This window comes from Phoca vitulina, unplaced genomic scaffold (assembly GCF_004348235.1).
Source record: "Phoca vitulina isolate PV1807 unplaced genomic scaffold, GSC_HSeal_1.0 scaffold19, whole genome shotgun sequence".
In the NCBI taxonomy this organism is placed as follows: Eukaryota; Metazoa; Chordata; class Mammalia; order Carnivora; family Phocidae; genus Phoca; species Phoca vitulina.
In genome coordinates, this window is record NW_022589722.1 from 15893898 (window position 1) to 15911311 (window position 17414).

Below are 17414 nucleotides of genomic sequence, written 5' to 3' on the forward strand. Positions count from 1 at the left end.
TGTGAAGAAACAACTTTAGTATTAAGTGCATCCAGAAGCCTTGGAATTTAGAATTGATAACAGTACTAGTGTGATGGGGCTTCCTCTCCTATCACCCTGGAGAGACCGGAACAATCAATTCTGTTTCTTATAGAATTACTACACTGAGACAGAATGAACTAAATGTCCATCTTTCATGTGATTCTAATTGCCCAGATGGCACATCATGAATCAAATTTCTTTTGATATTTGCAAATTAGACCTCTTTACTTGGCAAATAGGTTTTGGTTTAGTTTTTTTTTGGACACACTTGTCCTGGCTCTAGAATTAAAAGAGAGGACAAAACAAGCTTATGTGAACTTGCCACTCAGGAACTTAAAATGTACCTGAGTTCCTTGTAAGCTTTTTGTTAAAGTAGAACTTCTGTTAAACCAAATCTTGCCTATATACCAATAGATAAAGCAGACAAAAGTGAAACTGCTCTGGCTCAGACAAAGGCAGGGGGTACTGAATCTTGGCTTTCTCTCATCTCCCTTACCTCCTTTGGGAGGTGGGGAGCCTGGTCTTCTGCACTGATATCCAGCTTTCCTGGAGGAAAATTTATGAACCACGGATCCTGAAGAATCCAACTAATCAATCTGGCATATAGTCAATCTTTATTGCCAACACAGAAGACAATGTTATATTTTAAATAAAAAGTCTTATGTTTGTGTAATAATGGCACCATTCTTCAGAATGGCATTTTGAAAGTCAAAATCCCCATGTATATTTTGAACTCCCTAGTTAGGGAAGATCAGACCCATAGTAATGGCCTGCTACCAAACTAGTTTGGCTGCCTTGCTGCTTGAAGGGCCAACCGTTCATGGCATCCTCCACAAACCCAAATGTTTTCCTGATGTTTGGCACAGGAGCCAGGGGATGCTTCCTCCCCGTAAGGCAGGTTTATTGTCATTCTTAGGGCAGCTGGGGGTAGTAACTCAGTGAGGGTTCGTTTGTGGTCTCTTTGGGTGGGTTCTGCTTTCTTACTTAGGGGCAAACCCAACCTCATGGTTGAGGGGTTTGGGAGGGACCAGGCAGCTGGCCCCAACTGAAGCCTCAGTAGTGCTTTCACTCGCCATTGCCACTAGAGCTGAAGACTCTCTGGTTCTGCTTGCCAGCCAGGCCCTGGCAAGCTGAGACTCGGCCAGTCCCCCGGGCAATGTAAACAATGTTTTTTGTTTTTTGTTTTTATAATCTTTTCCTGGGACTATAAATTAGAGGAAGGACACAAATGGGTTTACATGGTTCTTTGTAATCCACAAAGGACTTCTACATACTTTTTGCTAAGTGGTTATTTCAAGAGGTTGAAGGGGTCAGCCAGTTAAGAGGAGCTGATACACTGGTTTTTCTCTTGAGGTGGGAAGGAGAAGGTGGCTTGGCCTACTTTGAGGTATCCCTGTTGTTCACCATAGGTAATGGTTGCTCTTTGTCAAAACTATACATTTCTTAATGGGACATAATTGGGATTTTTTTTGTTGTATAGTATAGAATAATAATTTTATGTTTAAAGGTGGGGTGGTAAAGGTGGTTCCAAAAACCTTCAAACTTGGCTAACTCAGAAAAAACTAATTTCAAAATTCATGCTTATGGGTTGAAGATGGAGAGGTTAGGGTTTGCAACTCCAGGACCTCTTTAGCATTTCCATTTCATGCATCTCTAATGTAATCTTCATTCTGTAGGAAGACACCACCCTTAGTCTTGGGAAGGCAGAAAACACTGTATATATTGCATATTCCATTCTTGGCGACTATCAATAGCCATGAAACTCAACACAGGTCTATTTCCTCTTATGAAATAGAAAGTAATCATCAGCACAGCAAAAAAATAATAACACACACTGGGCATCTGCTTTGTCCCCTTTCTTAGATGAGCTCAGAGTTTTACATGGCTCAGTCTATAAAATAGCTGTGTTTTTTCAGTCCATAGATCAATGAATTTAGGAACAGAAATTTAGGACTTTTCTGTAATGTCCCATAAAAAAGTTTACCTTTTGTCCATATCTTTTATTTTTATTTTTATTTTTTAAATTTTATTATGTTATGTTAATCACCATACATTACATCATTAGTTTTTGATGTAGTGTTCCATGATTCATTGTTTGCGTATAACACCCAGTGCTCCATTCAATACGTACCTTCTTTAATACCCATCACCAGGCTAACCCATTCCCCTCTAGAACCCTCTAGAACCCTCAGTTTGTTTCTCAGAGCCCATAGTCTCTTGTGGTTCGTCTCCCCCTCCAATTTCCCCACCTTCATTTTTTACTTATTGCCTTTTAAAGTTTAATTCATCCTTTGAAGTGTCTTATAAGCTCGATTTCTGGTTCTACATCAAGATATGTAACCAAAAAAATCATTTCTTACTAATTGAGAGGCCACAGTTGAGGGTCAAAGTTTTGTCCTTTATCTTCAAATGCCTCGTATTACTTCTTTTTTTTTTAAACTGAAGTATAGTTGACATACACTATTATATTAGTTTTAGGTGCACAACATAGTGATTCAACATTTATATACGTTATGAAATGATCACCATGATAAATCTAGCTACCATCTGTCACCATACAAATTTGTTACAATGTTATTAACTAGTCCCTGTGTTGCACATTGCATCCTTGTTTTTCGTTTATTTTATAACTGGAAGTTTATATCTTTTAATCCCCTTCCCTTATTTTGCCCATTCCCCACCCCTTTCCCTCTGGCAACCACCAGATTGTTTTTTATATCTATGAATCTGTTTCTGTTTTGTTTTGTTTGTTCCTTTGTGTTGTTTTTTGGATTCCACATATAAGCTAAGTCATATGGTATCTGTCTTTATCCATCTGACTTATTTCACTTAGTATGATACCTCTAGGTCCATCCATGTTGCTGCAAATGGCAAAATTTCATTGTTTTTTTTTTATGGTTGAGTAATATTCCATTGTATATACTATATACCACATCTTTTTTGTTCATTCATCTATTGATGGACACTTAGGTTGCTTCCATATCTTGGCTATTATAAATAATGTTGCAATGAACATAGAGGTACACATATCTTTTCAAATTAGTGTTTCATTTCCTTCAGATAAATACCCAGAAATGGAATTGCTGGATTATATGATCTATTTTTAATTTTTTGAGGAACCTCCATACTGTTTTCCATAGTGGCTGCACCAGCTTGCATTCCCACCACCAGTACAGTCATGTTACTTTTTTTTTCTAGAACTAAAATAAAGACATTTGTTGCTATGGGCTAAAACTACAAGTCTGAAACAATATAGTTTACTAGAAAGGCCGTAAAATCATTTGCTCCAGTATCAATTTTGAGAAAAATGGGGATTTTTAATGACTGTAAATTATAGCTGTTTTCATTATGATTAATTTTTAAATGAGATGGAATGAATGGTTCTATCCTTGCCTTTATAAATTCCTCATTAGGAACTATGTAATTCTGCTCCAGTGGGCCGTGTCAGAATTGGTAGGTGAATGGGAAACAAATATTGCCTTAATATAAGAAAAAACTAACAATTTGTACTCAAAAGTGTTAAAAATGGGACAAACTTCTTTTAAAGGTAATGAACTTCCCATTGCTAGAAACAGTTAAGTAAAGGCTGTATGAACACCTGCCAGAGATCTTAGAAGCATATTCCTGTATTGTACACAGTGTATGACTGCCATGGTCCTGTCTATTTCAGAGATTCTGTAACAAGTAAAGAAATGGAGGAGAAAACACTTCTAGGCCAAATATTCAGTATGGTTGGAAGCTACTTACATTGTCTTCAAGAAATAGGTTCAAATATTTTTTAACTTAGAAAGTGAAAATATTTTTTTTCTATTTATTACTTGAGTTCCCCAAGAGGCTTAAAATATTTTTCCTCACTTGAGACTACCACAAAAGAAATAGAATAGAAAAAGGATAGTCCTTTCTACAAGTAGGTACAGTCCCAGAGTTCTGTGGTATTGGTGTTATGAAGTGGCCATATACTCACTTAACCATTAGCATGAACAGATAGGCATGTATAAAATTTCACAGAATTTTTCTTGCTGATAGAGTCTTGACATTGAAAATTTATATATATATATTTATTTATTATTTATTTTGTTGGCAGTTTTGCTCTAAAGCTTACACACCAAATATTGCTTAGCAGACAAGTTGGCCACCACTTAACCTAGGCTTTGACTCCACTAGGAGTAGACATAATGCACAGTCACAGTGCACTGCTGTATCTTGAAAGTTGGCCAACAGACAGAATTCCAATGGTTAAGCAGCTGGCTTCTATAATAATAGCACTTCCCTTTAAATAATGCATGGTCAGTGGAGTAATTCAATAATCTTCAGGGCAAACTTGCTAGTTACAAGGGTTTTGGGCAGAATTGTGGCATCATCAAAACCACACCAGTTAGCTGAGTCTCACATTTTGTCATGGATGCAAGCAACTTGCTTCCCTCCATCTCTGAAGGAGAAGGTGTAATGCTGAGATTAAACTGGGGTCACCACTTGCAGAACAAAGAGCTCCAGTCGTTCATTACTGGTAGAAATGGTACTACCTCTACTGGTGCTATGTATGCTTGTGTTCTGCTTACAGGCTTCTCGGAATGCAGTTGGGATGTTGTACTCAATTTTCATTCCCTTTGAAAATTCTCCTCTTATTGAGAAAGCTTTACTTTAATTATTTTAACCCTATCAGTGGAAAGAAGAGACATTGATTTGAAGAATCAGTATTTAAACAATGAAAAATGCAAACATTTTGCAAACAGGGAAATATCCAGTTCTGAAGACACAACTTGCTACTCTTTGGGTTCTGAGGAATAAAACTATTCTCTAGAAATTGCTAACAGGAGTAGGTTCTAAATTCAATCATATTTTGAAGGCAGAAAAAAAGAAGTAAGACAATTCAAGTTGGCTATTTCTAAAAAAATTCGCAATTATGTGTTTGATGGAAAACACAAATGAGGTTATTAAGTAATAAGAAACTACTTCCATTTAACTTTGATTAACTGAGGATTGATCTCAAAATTAACTACTACAGTAAGAATCCACAGAAGCCAGAAAATTAGGTTTCTTACACCAACTATTTATCCAAAACCTCCAGACATGTTGACAATTTAGAGTAACTCAGAATGATTAATTTCTTAGGGCAACGTTTCCCCATGGGCCACCTTGTTTAATAAAAAAAATCATTCAGTTGACATAATTTTGCATGGTATACTCTAGGAAAGTTTGGTAAAATATGAATAATCGTGAAGTTGTCTCTATTTTAACATTTTAATTGCTATTTTCATTGGTGGAAAAGTGAGAATCACTTCTCAATCCTTCCTACACATTTTATGGCTTTATATGGAAAACTAGGCTCCTTTAGTGAATTCCTAACATAAGGAACATTGCGATAAGACTATTTATCCAAACACAAAATGTGATACATTGATGGTTGATATTTTCTGAATTCATAGGATTTTCATTTAGCCTAAATTCTTTTGATGAGTCAATATTTTACCTTTAAAAAATTCTATGGAAATCACACTTGAATGAAAACAATTATTGAGATATATGTTGTCATATGCTTAGTAAAGATATAGAAAGAGGCTTTCACTTCTGTAAACTAGGCACATCATTATGCACTTAGAATAACATACATACACACACTTACACATGTATCAGGGAGTCAAGTGACTTACATTCAGTGTCAAGGCTACTGTCAAACACTTTGAAATTAGGATTGTTTTTGAAGAAGGTTTTCTAAAATGTATACCTATTGCCTGCCTTATATGTTGCTGGTGGACCCTATACATTTGTGCTTTTCTGCAGAAGGATTTTTCCAAGTAGGATTGACCTTTGACATCTGTAAAAGTGAACACTGAGAAAATGTCCACTTTTCTATGAACTACATGTCACAAACTTTTCTGGAAAACCTATCACATTTAGGCATTGATTTCATTTTGGCCTATGTTAATTTTTAACTGCTGGTGTTTGCTGGTCCTACTACTTCTCAGTTGGACAAGGTTATCTTTTCTAGGAATCTTGGCCCTATTGACCCACCCCCACCTCCACCACTCAGCAACTCTTTCTCAGCTACTAAATCCCCACAACCCCCAAAGACCAAAATCTTCTTGTTACCCAATCAAGTCAATGTTTGTGTATCTGTGGGTCTGAAAAGAATGAAGCAGAGATCTACGGGGCTTCCCCTTTCTTTAAACTCTCCTTTCTTTTGGAAGCCTCAACTCAAGGGCAGGTGTAAAAATAGTGCAATTTAGTCCGCCTCTATCTCTAAGACTGGGAAGCTAAAGCACAAGGCCTAGGGACAAGAAAACTGGCGATTCAGAGCAGAAACATTACCGTTTTAGGACTCTGGAGAAATGGGCCAACAGAGTGGGAAGCAACATGATGTATTATTACTTTAGCCTGATACAATGCCCTGGAGGACAAGCGTCTTGCCAGGACAGCACAATTTACTAGCTTAGGTCTGATTCCAGGGCTTGGAGGAGATAGATGTAGCCAACAAAATTATACTTTGGCAAGAGAAATGCTTTGCTGGACAGAAATGTTGTCCTAAGGGAATGGTTTGGTTTATCAACGTCTAAGGTAAAAGATAATCAAATGCCAAGAGGTCATTTTTATGTTTGAATGACTTCAGTTGGGCCTGCTATATAAGTTAGCTACCATTTTCTAGTTATATAGTTTCAGTTCTTTAGAACATATTACAGGATTTGAGTATGATCTGCCTGTGACATCAGTCATACCAATGAAGGAGGCAATATGTGGAATCGCTGAAAGCACAGGTTTTGGAGTCAGACAGGTCTGGATTCTGCCACTTATTCACTGTTCACCTTGGGCAAGGCACCAAATATTCTAGAACACAGAGGTTATATAAAATGGACATATGTAAAAGAGTACTTCCCAGGATTAATGGGAAGATTAAGTGATAATGTATGTAAAGTATTTTGCACAATGTCTGGTATGCAATAAAGTCTAAATAAATGTTAGCTATTTTAAGTAGTATTACTATGGAGTTGAGTTGGATAACATAGCTAGCTGGGCAGGTATCATCTTCTTCCCTTACTCTTAAAAATGCATCCTTTCCAATGTTTGGTTGAAAAAGATCCTTTCTAGATAAAGGAGGACTGTTTGCCATTAAAATAAATGAATAACTGTTCCTTTGAAAGGATACCCAAACTATATGTTGTATAGATTGTTCTAAATAGTTTAAATCTAGAATAGACACTCTGAAAATGGTTGCTCCTATCAAGTCAAACAAGGCAAAGTCATATGGGCTTATCTTGACCTCTTGTTACTTTTGATTTCTCCCCAATAGTTATTCAGTGTTACCATCCCCATCCATCCACTTATTTCAAAACAGTGTTGCAGGGCATGAGATGGGTGTTGGCAAAATAGATGGTCAGAAGTGGTTTCCCAATCACTTTCTTTTCTTTTTTTTAAATTTTATTTTATTATGTTATGTTAGTCACTATACAATACATCATTAATTTTTGATGTAATGATCCACGATTCATTGTTTTCATATAACACCCAGTGCTCCATGCAGTACATGCTCTTCTTAATACCCATCACCAGGCTAACCCATCCCCCCAACCCCCTCCCCTCTAAAACCCTCAGTTTGTTTCTCAGAGTCCATAGTCTCTCATGGTTCATCTCTCCCTCCGATTTCCCCCCCTTTATTTACCCAATTTTTACATCAATATGGATGGGACTGGAGGAGATTATGCTAAGTGAAATAAGTCAAGCAGAGAAAGTCAATTATCATATGGTTTCCCAATCACTTTCAACCAGCATATGTATTTTTCTCCTCTCTCTTCACTGCATGCCTCAGCTCTTTCTTTTCTCTTCTTCCTCTATATCTTCTCCTCTCCTGCTATTGACAGCCACTGATGTTTTTACTCACTGATGAATTTTTAGGACAAAAGTTGATGCTATGCAGACTTCATAGTAGGCTAGGAATTAGAGTTTAGTTCCCTCCCTGGAATGACTGAAAACTAGGGCTCCCTCTCCTGCCAACCTCACTTTGGGAATAAGCAGTCACCAAGTATACAGTGTCACCAGGCCCCCTTAGTCACTACTCCATCTTGGACCCATGCCTGAATGAGATGAAAACAGACAACAGGAGAAAGAATACGAAGGGATGTTGAGGAATTACGTATATGGACTTTACTTATCTCATTTTTTTTGAGAAAGACTATGACGGAAATTGTAAGATGAGTCTGGCTCCAACCTGGAGATTGTAGCCATGCTACCAACATTATCTCCTATACTTGCATTGTTATTGTTCGTTTACTCTTTCAAATGTGGTAAGAGAGGCCTTGTAGGCAAAACATAAGGCACACTGGTGAATAGAGGGTAACACCCCTCTCTCTGGTGCCACAGAAAGATGAATCAGCCAAAAGGGTATTAAAACACATTCTCTTTATTTTTAGTTTCACTCTAAAGTCTATCATTTCTCTTTTCTTTACAACTTGGCACCTGCTCTGCGTTCTCAGGGGCCCTGTTCCCTGTCAGTCTCCTCACGCAGGCCTATGTGTTTTGCTCAGGGTACATCTGGAGATTTTCCCAGGGGTGGGTGTGACGTGGTCAGGATGGCAGGTGAAGGGGTGATAGCTGCCAGGGCAGTCTGGCGTGTCTGAAGGGAGAGTGTCGGGGAGGTGGAGGCCCCATAAGGAGAGGCACTGGGCCTGCGTCAGGGAGTGAGGTGTTGGAAGGCAGCCTCCACAGCAGCAGAGACAGCCCTTGGCATTACCGCGGAGAAGGAACAGCCAGAGTCAGCGACAGATTGAACACAGGGAGAGAAGGAAGAGGAAGGAGGGAGAAGGTGGCCAGGGTGTTACATGATATAAATAACCACATGGTGTGCACTTTAGTGCCAGTTGGGTTGCGTGTGATGTCCCTTTCATGCCGGTGTGTCAACAGTGCTGTTCCTGAATTGAAAGGTTCTGGGAAGTGTTTCTAATAGCACCTACAAGAGTGCCATATGCATAGAGGGAATAAAAAGAAGGCAATGTGCTATATTGAAAACAACATTGGATTTTAGCCCCAGATCCTTTGTGCAAACTTACAAGTCACCCAAACTCTCTGAGGTGCAGTTTTCTCATGTTGATAGCCAAAGTACTGGATAAAATCAAGCACTCTTTCTAACAATATGACCCTAGGGATTATCTGGATGGCTATGCTACCCACTTTTTAATCAATAATATACATATGGCATATCAGCACTTCTCCCTAATAATAGGTTAATATATAGTGAAGAGAAGTTTGATGAGAGAACCAGGAGTTTCCTCTTTGTCAGGTTTAATGTTAGATGAAAACAAGATTTATAGGCTGAATTTAAGGAAAGCAGAGATCAGCGTTGGATTTGATGGAAGAAAATAAGGAATGTCCAATATGGAGGCAGGTTTGAGTAAGAGGAGGGGGCAAGACCATCTATGGGGATTGAAGAAACCAGTTCAAGGAGGATACAGGTGTGAATTAGAAAGAGGGTAAGAAAAGTCATTTTTTGGAGCTGTTGAAATAGTAGAGAGAATCAAACTACATTCTGGAAATCAGGGTCCTGAAGGCTTTGAGGAATAAGTGAGGGATGGGCTTTCACTTGTGTGGGCACTTGGAAATGAAAATTAGTGTGAAATCGTGGGTACAGTCTTTTACCATTACTCTTTACAAAGCTGCACCTTCAAAAAATGAATAAGCGGCAAGCCTTGGGAGGGTTGCTAATATTGGCCAGAATGCTAAACTTCGTAGCACTCAGAGTGGCCAACTTTTTATTTCACTAGTTTCCTTGGTGTCTGTGAATGGTATATGAATCCTCTGTGAGATATTCAGTTCCTTCCAGGGGGACACATGCATAGTTTCCCTGGAAAATTCCAGCTACCACCATATGCTGTCTCATCTCTGATAAAGTGAATGGGCTTCCAGACAGGTCATCATCTCTGCTATTGGTACCCAACATCTGCCCAGAGAACAAAATTAGAAGATGACCATTATAAACATGGTTTTTCAAACATCACCCCCTTTTTTGGTAAAATAAACTAATGTTAAGGTTATTAAAATTTTAAAATCGTTGTACAAGGAGTCCTCAAGCAAGCTGCTATAATTTTTCTCCCTTTTCTCTTAATATTTGATTGCTTAAACATGACGAAGAGACTTGAAGTTATTTCCTCAAATTATTGTATTTTAGAATTTCATCCATCTTTGGATGTGATAGCAAACTTAAGGTCAACTAAAGAGATTTCTTAGTAATCTGGCAATTACTAAGCCTGTTAGCTTTTAACCACCCACTCATCCCAATCTCCTTCCCCCAAATATTATTTTTCTGAATTGAAGAAGTAAATTATGAATAAGGATAGGGAGAGGTGTGGTTAAGTTGTGGCTTGTCTCCATGATAATCCTGTTCTTAATTTTATTTCATCTAAGGCTGATAGCATGCCTACCTCTTCAAAACTTATGAATGCTATTTAGCAAATACTCTCAATTAAGAAAAATCTCTGATTCTCTTATTTATTTTACTAAATTTAGCAAAGAAAAATACTTTCATCTTGTGATATTGGGAAATCACAAAAGAGAAACCAAACTCCTTTCTTTTAATTTTTTCTCACATAGTCAAACATGCTATGAATGACTGCATTGCTCCGTTCTGGGATCCCACTCTGAAGCAGTGGCCTCTTGGCCTCCTAGCCAGTCGCTCACTTCCATGAATTTACTTTCTGTGAACTAGAGACGGTTGCCCCAGAAGTTGTTTTTCAGTTTATCACAAAACCTATCCATGGTTGGAGAATTAATTAGCCTCATTAGGAACAAGCAACCTGAGGACTAATGTGTCATATCGGGGCAGGATACTGCCTGTGGGACATTTTATTTCCCTTAACACTTGCCTTCTATCTGCTCTCTTTGGCTCAGATCTGGGTTTGGGAAGGTTGCATGGTGGCACTGCTTATGCTAATACTTAGGCAAATTAGCTCTGTCTTAACTCCAGCATGAAGTGAGGGCCCAAGTGAGGGCTAACAGATCTCTTTTGATGCATAGTCTTTTAGCAGGGCAGCCTCCATTTTCTCTTCCCAGCTTTCCAGAAAGTATCTTCTTCCCTGTAACCCCACACCAAGCCTCTCACACTGGTGAGAAAGGAGAATATCAAATCCATTGACCTCTTGATGGGTATGGTCTCCATAATCTTCACTATGTCAACTAGATGCATATTTATATAAAAACTACATATAGAACCTTCAGGTTGATGAGAAGAAATGATCCTGAAGGTCTTGTAGCAACTTCTATATACTTGGGATGAGAGGAGAGAAGTAAAGCTTTTTGACTGAGTAGTATGGGTTCTGATAAGAGAATGTGGAGAGAGCTGCATACAACCTCATTTCACAGTTCAACCACTTGAACTGTGAGTTCAAGTCATTGATGATGACTTCTTAAATAAAAGAATGATAGGAAAAAGGGGGCTGTTGGTCTAGAAACATTTTAATTACTTCTAAAGACTTGCTAACATTTATTTTTCTTCTCAAACAACTTCTTGTTCTCCTCTTCTTCCTCCTCTTCCTTTGCTTCTGGTTCAAGATGATACTCTGGTAAAGGTCACTTGTGAAGTCCTAGTCTTTACATATCTTCTCACTGAACCAGTGCTCCCAGGGTCCACTGAGATCTGCCCTTGGCAGGCATTTCCCGCAGTCAGACTATGAATCGTCATACATTCCTTGCATTCTTCACAACATCTGTGCCTTCTTTTGCCACATCTTTTTTCCTGGTACTCAACAGGCCACAAATTACCCTGGACTTTTCTTTCCAGGCTTTTGATGTCTTAACACTCTCTTTTCAAACCAGATTCCTCTCTCGTCCTTGGCTGTGGCTCTTGGCTTCCCAGACTTCTCATCTCCCGCAGCTGGTTAGTCATCTGCGGCATCAGCAGCAGTGTCTCTTTCTCTTAGCCTTCTACCTGGCCTGAAATTATGCATTTCTTCAAATGTCAGAGTTACTATGCTCAACCATGCTATCTGGTTGGATGCTTAGTTAAACTCCCTAACATGTTTTAAACACCATAGTGCAGACAGTACCTGCACGCAGCAAGAACATTTGACAAGACTCAAACCCAGAGGATAATGATTAGCCAGTGGAAGAGAAAGAACTATATAACAAGACCCAAAGATACAATCAAATGAGATTGCAAAATTTTCCATTAAATGCAAGTTTCTCTTGAGAGTGAAAGGCAGCATTTCATTCTTTTGTTCATTTTATATTTAAACTTATTTCTTTGACATTTAGAACAATGGGGGCCTTTGCAATAAAAACACTACCAATAGCTTCCCTTTGTTGAGTGCTTTCTATTAAACTACTATAGTAAATATTACTTTTCCTGTTTTTTTTTTTTTAATTTACATCCTACAGTACTACATGGAGTAGGCATTATTACTATATCCATTTTACATATGAGGAAATTGACACTTAGCAAGGTTAAGTAACTTGACCCAAATCATACAGCTAGAAAGTTGCAGAGCCAGTTCCCTTCAACTTAAAACACCTTGAAAACAGGAGAAATCCCAGGTGAGGAAAAACTCTGAAGTTGATACTGTTACTGGGATTCTCAAAGGCATGTAATGATAATACCCATGAAGGATGTGGGTGAGGTCATCTATGTCAGCCAACCCCAGGGTTTGAACGCATGCAGTAGACAGTTTTACACTAGGTATTCTAGAGAGTGTTAGAAGGAGTGCCATGCAAGGCTTTTGCCCTTGAGAGAGAAGTCTATGCAATCCTGCGGTTTGGGGTACAGCTGGGTATGGGATGCTCACATCTCACTGTGATTCTTTCCATTTCCAGAAGGGGCAGCAGCCAGACCATCTTGTTTCCAGTTCTTTTGAATTGCCAAAGTTATAACAACTTTAGCAGAAATTGAAATAAAGAAATTTTACCCATAATCTTGGTATCTCAACAAATATTATCTTCACTTAAAAGTTTTTTTCTAGTTCTCATCCAGATGCATACATTATTTTGACATAGCTACAGTCACAGCCTAAATATAATACAGTATTGTGTTTTCTTTGCTTAACATTATATTGCTAGCATTTTCCATATTGCTACACAATCTTCATAATTATAATTTTAAAGCAGCAGAGTATTTTGAGTAGATTTTTCATCATTTATTTCTTTAACCATTTTCCTGTTACTAGACATTTAGGCTATTTCCAGTTTTATCATTATTTTAACTTATGTAGCATTATTTTTGTGCACATACCTTTCTACTCTTTGAGATCACTTATAGGATTAAATTCTCAGTTGGGACGCCTAGATGGCTCAGTCAGTTAAGTGACTGACTGCTTTCGGCTCAGGTCATGATCCCAGGGTCCCGGGATCAAGTCCCGCATTGGGCTCCTTACTCAGTGGGGAGCCTGCTTCTCCCTCTGCCTGCAGCTCCCCTTGCTTGTGCCCTCTCTCTCTCTGACAAATAAATACACAAAATCTTTTTAAAAAAAGAATAAATCCCAAGGAATGGAATTATTAACGCTCAAAGGATATTGTCAGACAATCTAATTTTGATGAAAGACCATGGCTTTGCATAAAGACCAGAAGGAAAGACCAAAGGACTAAAACAGAGAATTATATCCAGATATTTTCCCAGGATTAGAGAAGACACAACCAAGGTGGAGCACAGAGAGGAATCTTACCTGCATCCCATGAATTAGAATAAAATAACCAATTTCTGTTTTCAATTACTAGTACAGTTTTCTCTGAAGGAAATATGGGGTGTAACCAAGACTTGGGCTTGGTATCCAAAGGTTTGCTAAGTAGAAATAAAACCAGGGAAAATGAAATTGATGACAAGAGACTCTGGTTCTCAACATTCAAAATTACCAAGTATCTATGAGGTTTCTTCTCTAGGGTGGGGAGAGTGGGAGCTCAAGGAGCCAAGACAGCACCACACCCTACTGTATGGAGTAGGGGAATTTGTATTGTAAATAACAAAAGTCTCTGTTCCTGTTCTCCTTCTGAACCAAGGTTCTCTGTGGAATACCAGGCTCTTGCCCAATCTGCTTTTGGGGAGTAATATCTCTGACCATTGACCTCCCCATCCAACCCTAAATTTGGCAAACTGTATCTGTCCTTCTCCCACATTATTCTTCTCCTGCTTATTATCATTTAATCACGGATGTTTATGGAGCATCTAATATGTTCTAGATACTGCTCTCAGTACTGAGGATAAGTGAACAAAACAGACAAAAATGGAGGGACAGGTCACAGTTCCCTTTATAATCCTGATTACTGTGATAGGCTTGAAGGAGACTGTGTGCAGGGATGCTGAACTCAACAGTTCAATGACAGTTGCCCAGAACAATTGAAGTCTGAGTCTAGAAATAGGAGTCTCCTTCAGGCCCTTGTGAAAATTCTTGTCTGAGGACTTCATTTCCACCAACCTCTCTGAAGGTGTAAAATGATTACTTTATACATCATAACTAGCACTTACCTACCTATTAGCCTTTATTTTCTGTTTTATGAAGACTGGCACATTTTCCCAACTTGATTTGAAGCATCTTAAGAGCAGAAACTGTGTCTCATATTTCTGTGTCTAGAAGGACAGCACTGGGCACTAATCAGGCACTTCATAAATGCTTATTAATTAGTTGGATTGGTAAGTCAAGTGCACAAACAGTACACAAGGAGGTGCAATATGAAGACATTTTTACCTTGGTAAGAGTAATTCCAACATCAGGACTAGTCTCTGTTTATTTTAACTAATGCAGCCATAAATATTTTCATTGAAATAACTTTCTACTCCTTGAGATCATTTATAAAAATAAATTATATTAATAAGGGGGCTATAATAGTATGTACCTCTATCAGGTTGTAATGAGGTAAGGCACAAAGAGAGCTTGGAACAGTGAGCAGCACAGAGCAAACATGAAATATCACCTCCCATCACCATCCTTAGCATCACTATTCATGGATTAGTTTTGAGGCTGTGCAGGGAAGTTATACCTCCAGAGCCTGTTTGCCTGAATTCAGATGCTGGCCCCACCATTTCTAACTATGTGGGCATGGGTAAGGTACTTAACATCTCAGTTCTCATCCACAAAAGGGGATACAAATAGTACCCACCTCAAAGGGTATTTGATGAGTGCATGAGTAAACATTTACCAAATGTTAGTTATAATTATTCAGCAAAAAGTCAATGAATGGCCATTATGTTGCCTGGACTCAGGGTTTAGAATACTGATGAGGACAAAGGAGACACAGTCCCTGCCTGCACCCTGTCCCCCTGCCCCTACTCCCCAGGAGCCTGAGAGTTCAAGTGACTTATGAATCTGGAAGTTCCTTTGATTTCAAATGGTAAAATTTCCCCATCCACAACTTGTCTCCACTAACCTCCATGCAAGGATGGATTTCAGATTTATAAATCTGTGGGGGTTCCTGAAGCATCCAGTGTGCAACATAATTAATGAACCAGGAGGTGGGTAGTTACACAATGATGCACATCAAGGCTTCTCCAACTTGAGCCTGCATCAGTATCTTTGGTTAAAACAACATCAGTGGGTCCCACCCTCAGAGTTTCTGTTTCAGTAGGTCTGAGGTGGTGCCTGAGAATGTGCATTTCCAGCTAGTTCTCAGATAATGCCAAGGCCAATGCCTATGTGTGATGAAGACTTCCAACATGTGTATGTAATATATGATTTAGTAGAACACTAGCAAGAAGGAAAGGGCCAATGAGGACAGTAGTTCTGGGAAAGACCTCTTACACTTGAAAAACTCCAGAAATGCCTGATATCTCTTTTGATAATTGCCTAATAAAGGTATCCATATGTTAGTCTGGTAGCAGGACCAGTTTTATTGCAAAAAGGAAAAAAAACACATAACCCTCCAAAGTAAGAAAGAAACTAAACTGAAACGAAAAACACATGTTGACCTTTTACCCTTCCTTGCATTTTTTATTTGCACAGTCTGTGTCATTCTGACTTCCAGCTAGCACCTGAAGACAAGCCAGGTCTCAGGGAAGGAAATTAGAGCCTTAACAAATTCCCCGACCACATGGAAAGCTAGAAACACAGGGACGTCCTCTGATATTGAAAGCCACCTTCTCTAAGTACCAGGTTCAATTTATTTTTAGGCTTTCAAAATTGTCAGGTGGGTATTCAAGCCAATCTGCTCAATTGTAAAACTTACTTCAGAAGACAGACTTCCCAAAGACCCAAATCTACCTTTTCTATGTCTTCACCCTTTATAACCACCCAGGGTAAAGCAGAGAAGCCAAAAAGGTGGGGTGGGGTTTTGGCACACCTTCAGGACCACATCATCAAAACATCCTTTCATGGATCATTCAAAACTCATGGCAAAGGAGAGTGAAAGGGAAGTATGTCACTGATGATTGCCTATAGAATCAAGGTGATTACATAAACCAGAGGACATTCAGTTTTGCAGAAAAGAAAAAATCATAATTTGTTATTTGTCAGTCAGGCTACACATAATCATCAAAATTTCTCAAGCAAGTGTCAAGATCAATCCTGCTGAGGAAACAGGGTTAATTAATCTAACTGCCTTCATACAGAAGTGGCAGGAAGAGGGCAAACACTGCTCTATTTCTTTTCCAAGCCCTTCTCGTGAGAGTGTGTGTGAGGCTCCCATAGCCCTAAATCAAACGGTACCCTGCAGGCAGGAAATCCATATTGGGAGCATGGGGAGGAAAGCAGGAGCCACTGCTGGCTTGGCAGTTATAACCCTCCTCCAGGTCCCTGTTTCCATTTCCCTTTTAAAGAAGAAGTTGGGTTTTTAATAATTCCCTTTCTAGTCACTTCCTTCTCGTTGCTTTGCTAGGTCATTTCAGTGCACGCCTTCTTCACAGATCTATTTCTGGAAAAGATCAGAGGGAAAATGATCTCATTCACTAATTGGGAAGCCAACTGGGTATCCCCATGGTTGGTTGGTACTTCTTTGTTGGGGGGTCTCCCCACTCTCCCTGGCTGTTTCTCAGGCAGCAGTCACCACAGGACCCTCTGGGGAGGCAACCACAGGCTCACAGATACTTATTAGCATCCTTTGTGTACTGAGTACTCCACCAAGGCTGACCAAGCTTGGGAAGAGGTAGAACACCCAGTCTCAAGAAACCCACAGGCTAATAAAAAATATGAACCAAGAGGTCTGTATGATCTGAGAGCAGAAACAGAACTTTAACACTGAACAGGTCCTTAGAAATCTTCTAGTCCATGCATGCGTTTTTGTAGGAGACCTGTGAACCGTCCGCATGATGTGTAATTATGTACGTTTGCGTATTTTCCTGGAAAGAGGAAATTTGAGACACTCAAAAGACTCTCAAAATGCTCCATGATCTGCAGAAACAAGAGAAGTACAGGCCCAGGCTCATGGAGAAGCTCATTTTGTTTCTGTCATACCATTCAGAAACATCCAAGGCTAGCCTACATACTGGGTGCTTATGA

At 39.1% G+C, this 17414-nt stretch overlaps 1 protein-coding gene across 3 annotated transcripts in view; it reads right to left on the bottom strand.

Moving 5' to 3' along the window:
* The window catches only part of IGF1 (insulin like growth factor 1), a 74282-nt gene that overhangs the window by 20902 nt on the left and 35966 nt on the right, over nucleotides 1-17414 (bottom strand). The gene's annotated exons all lie outside the window — the stretch shown is intronic.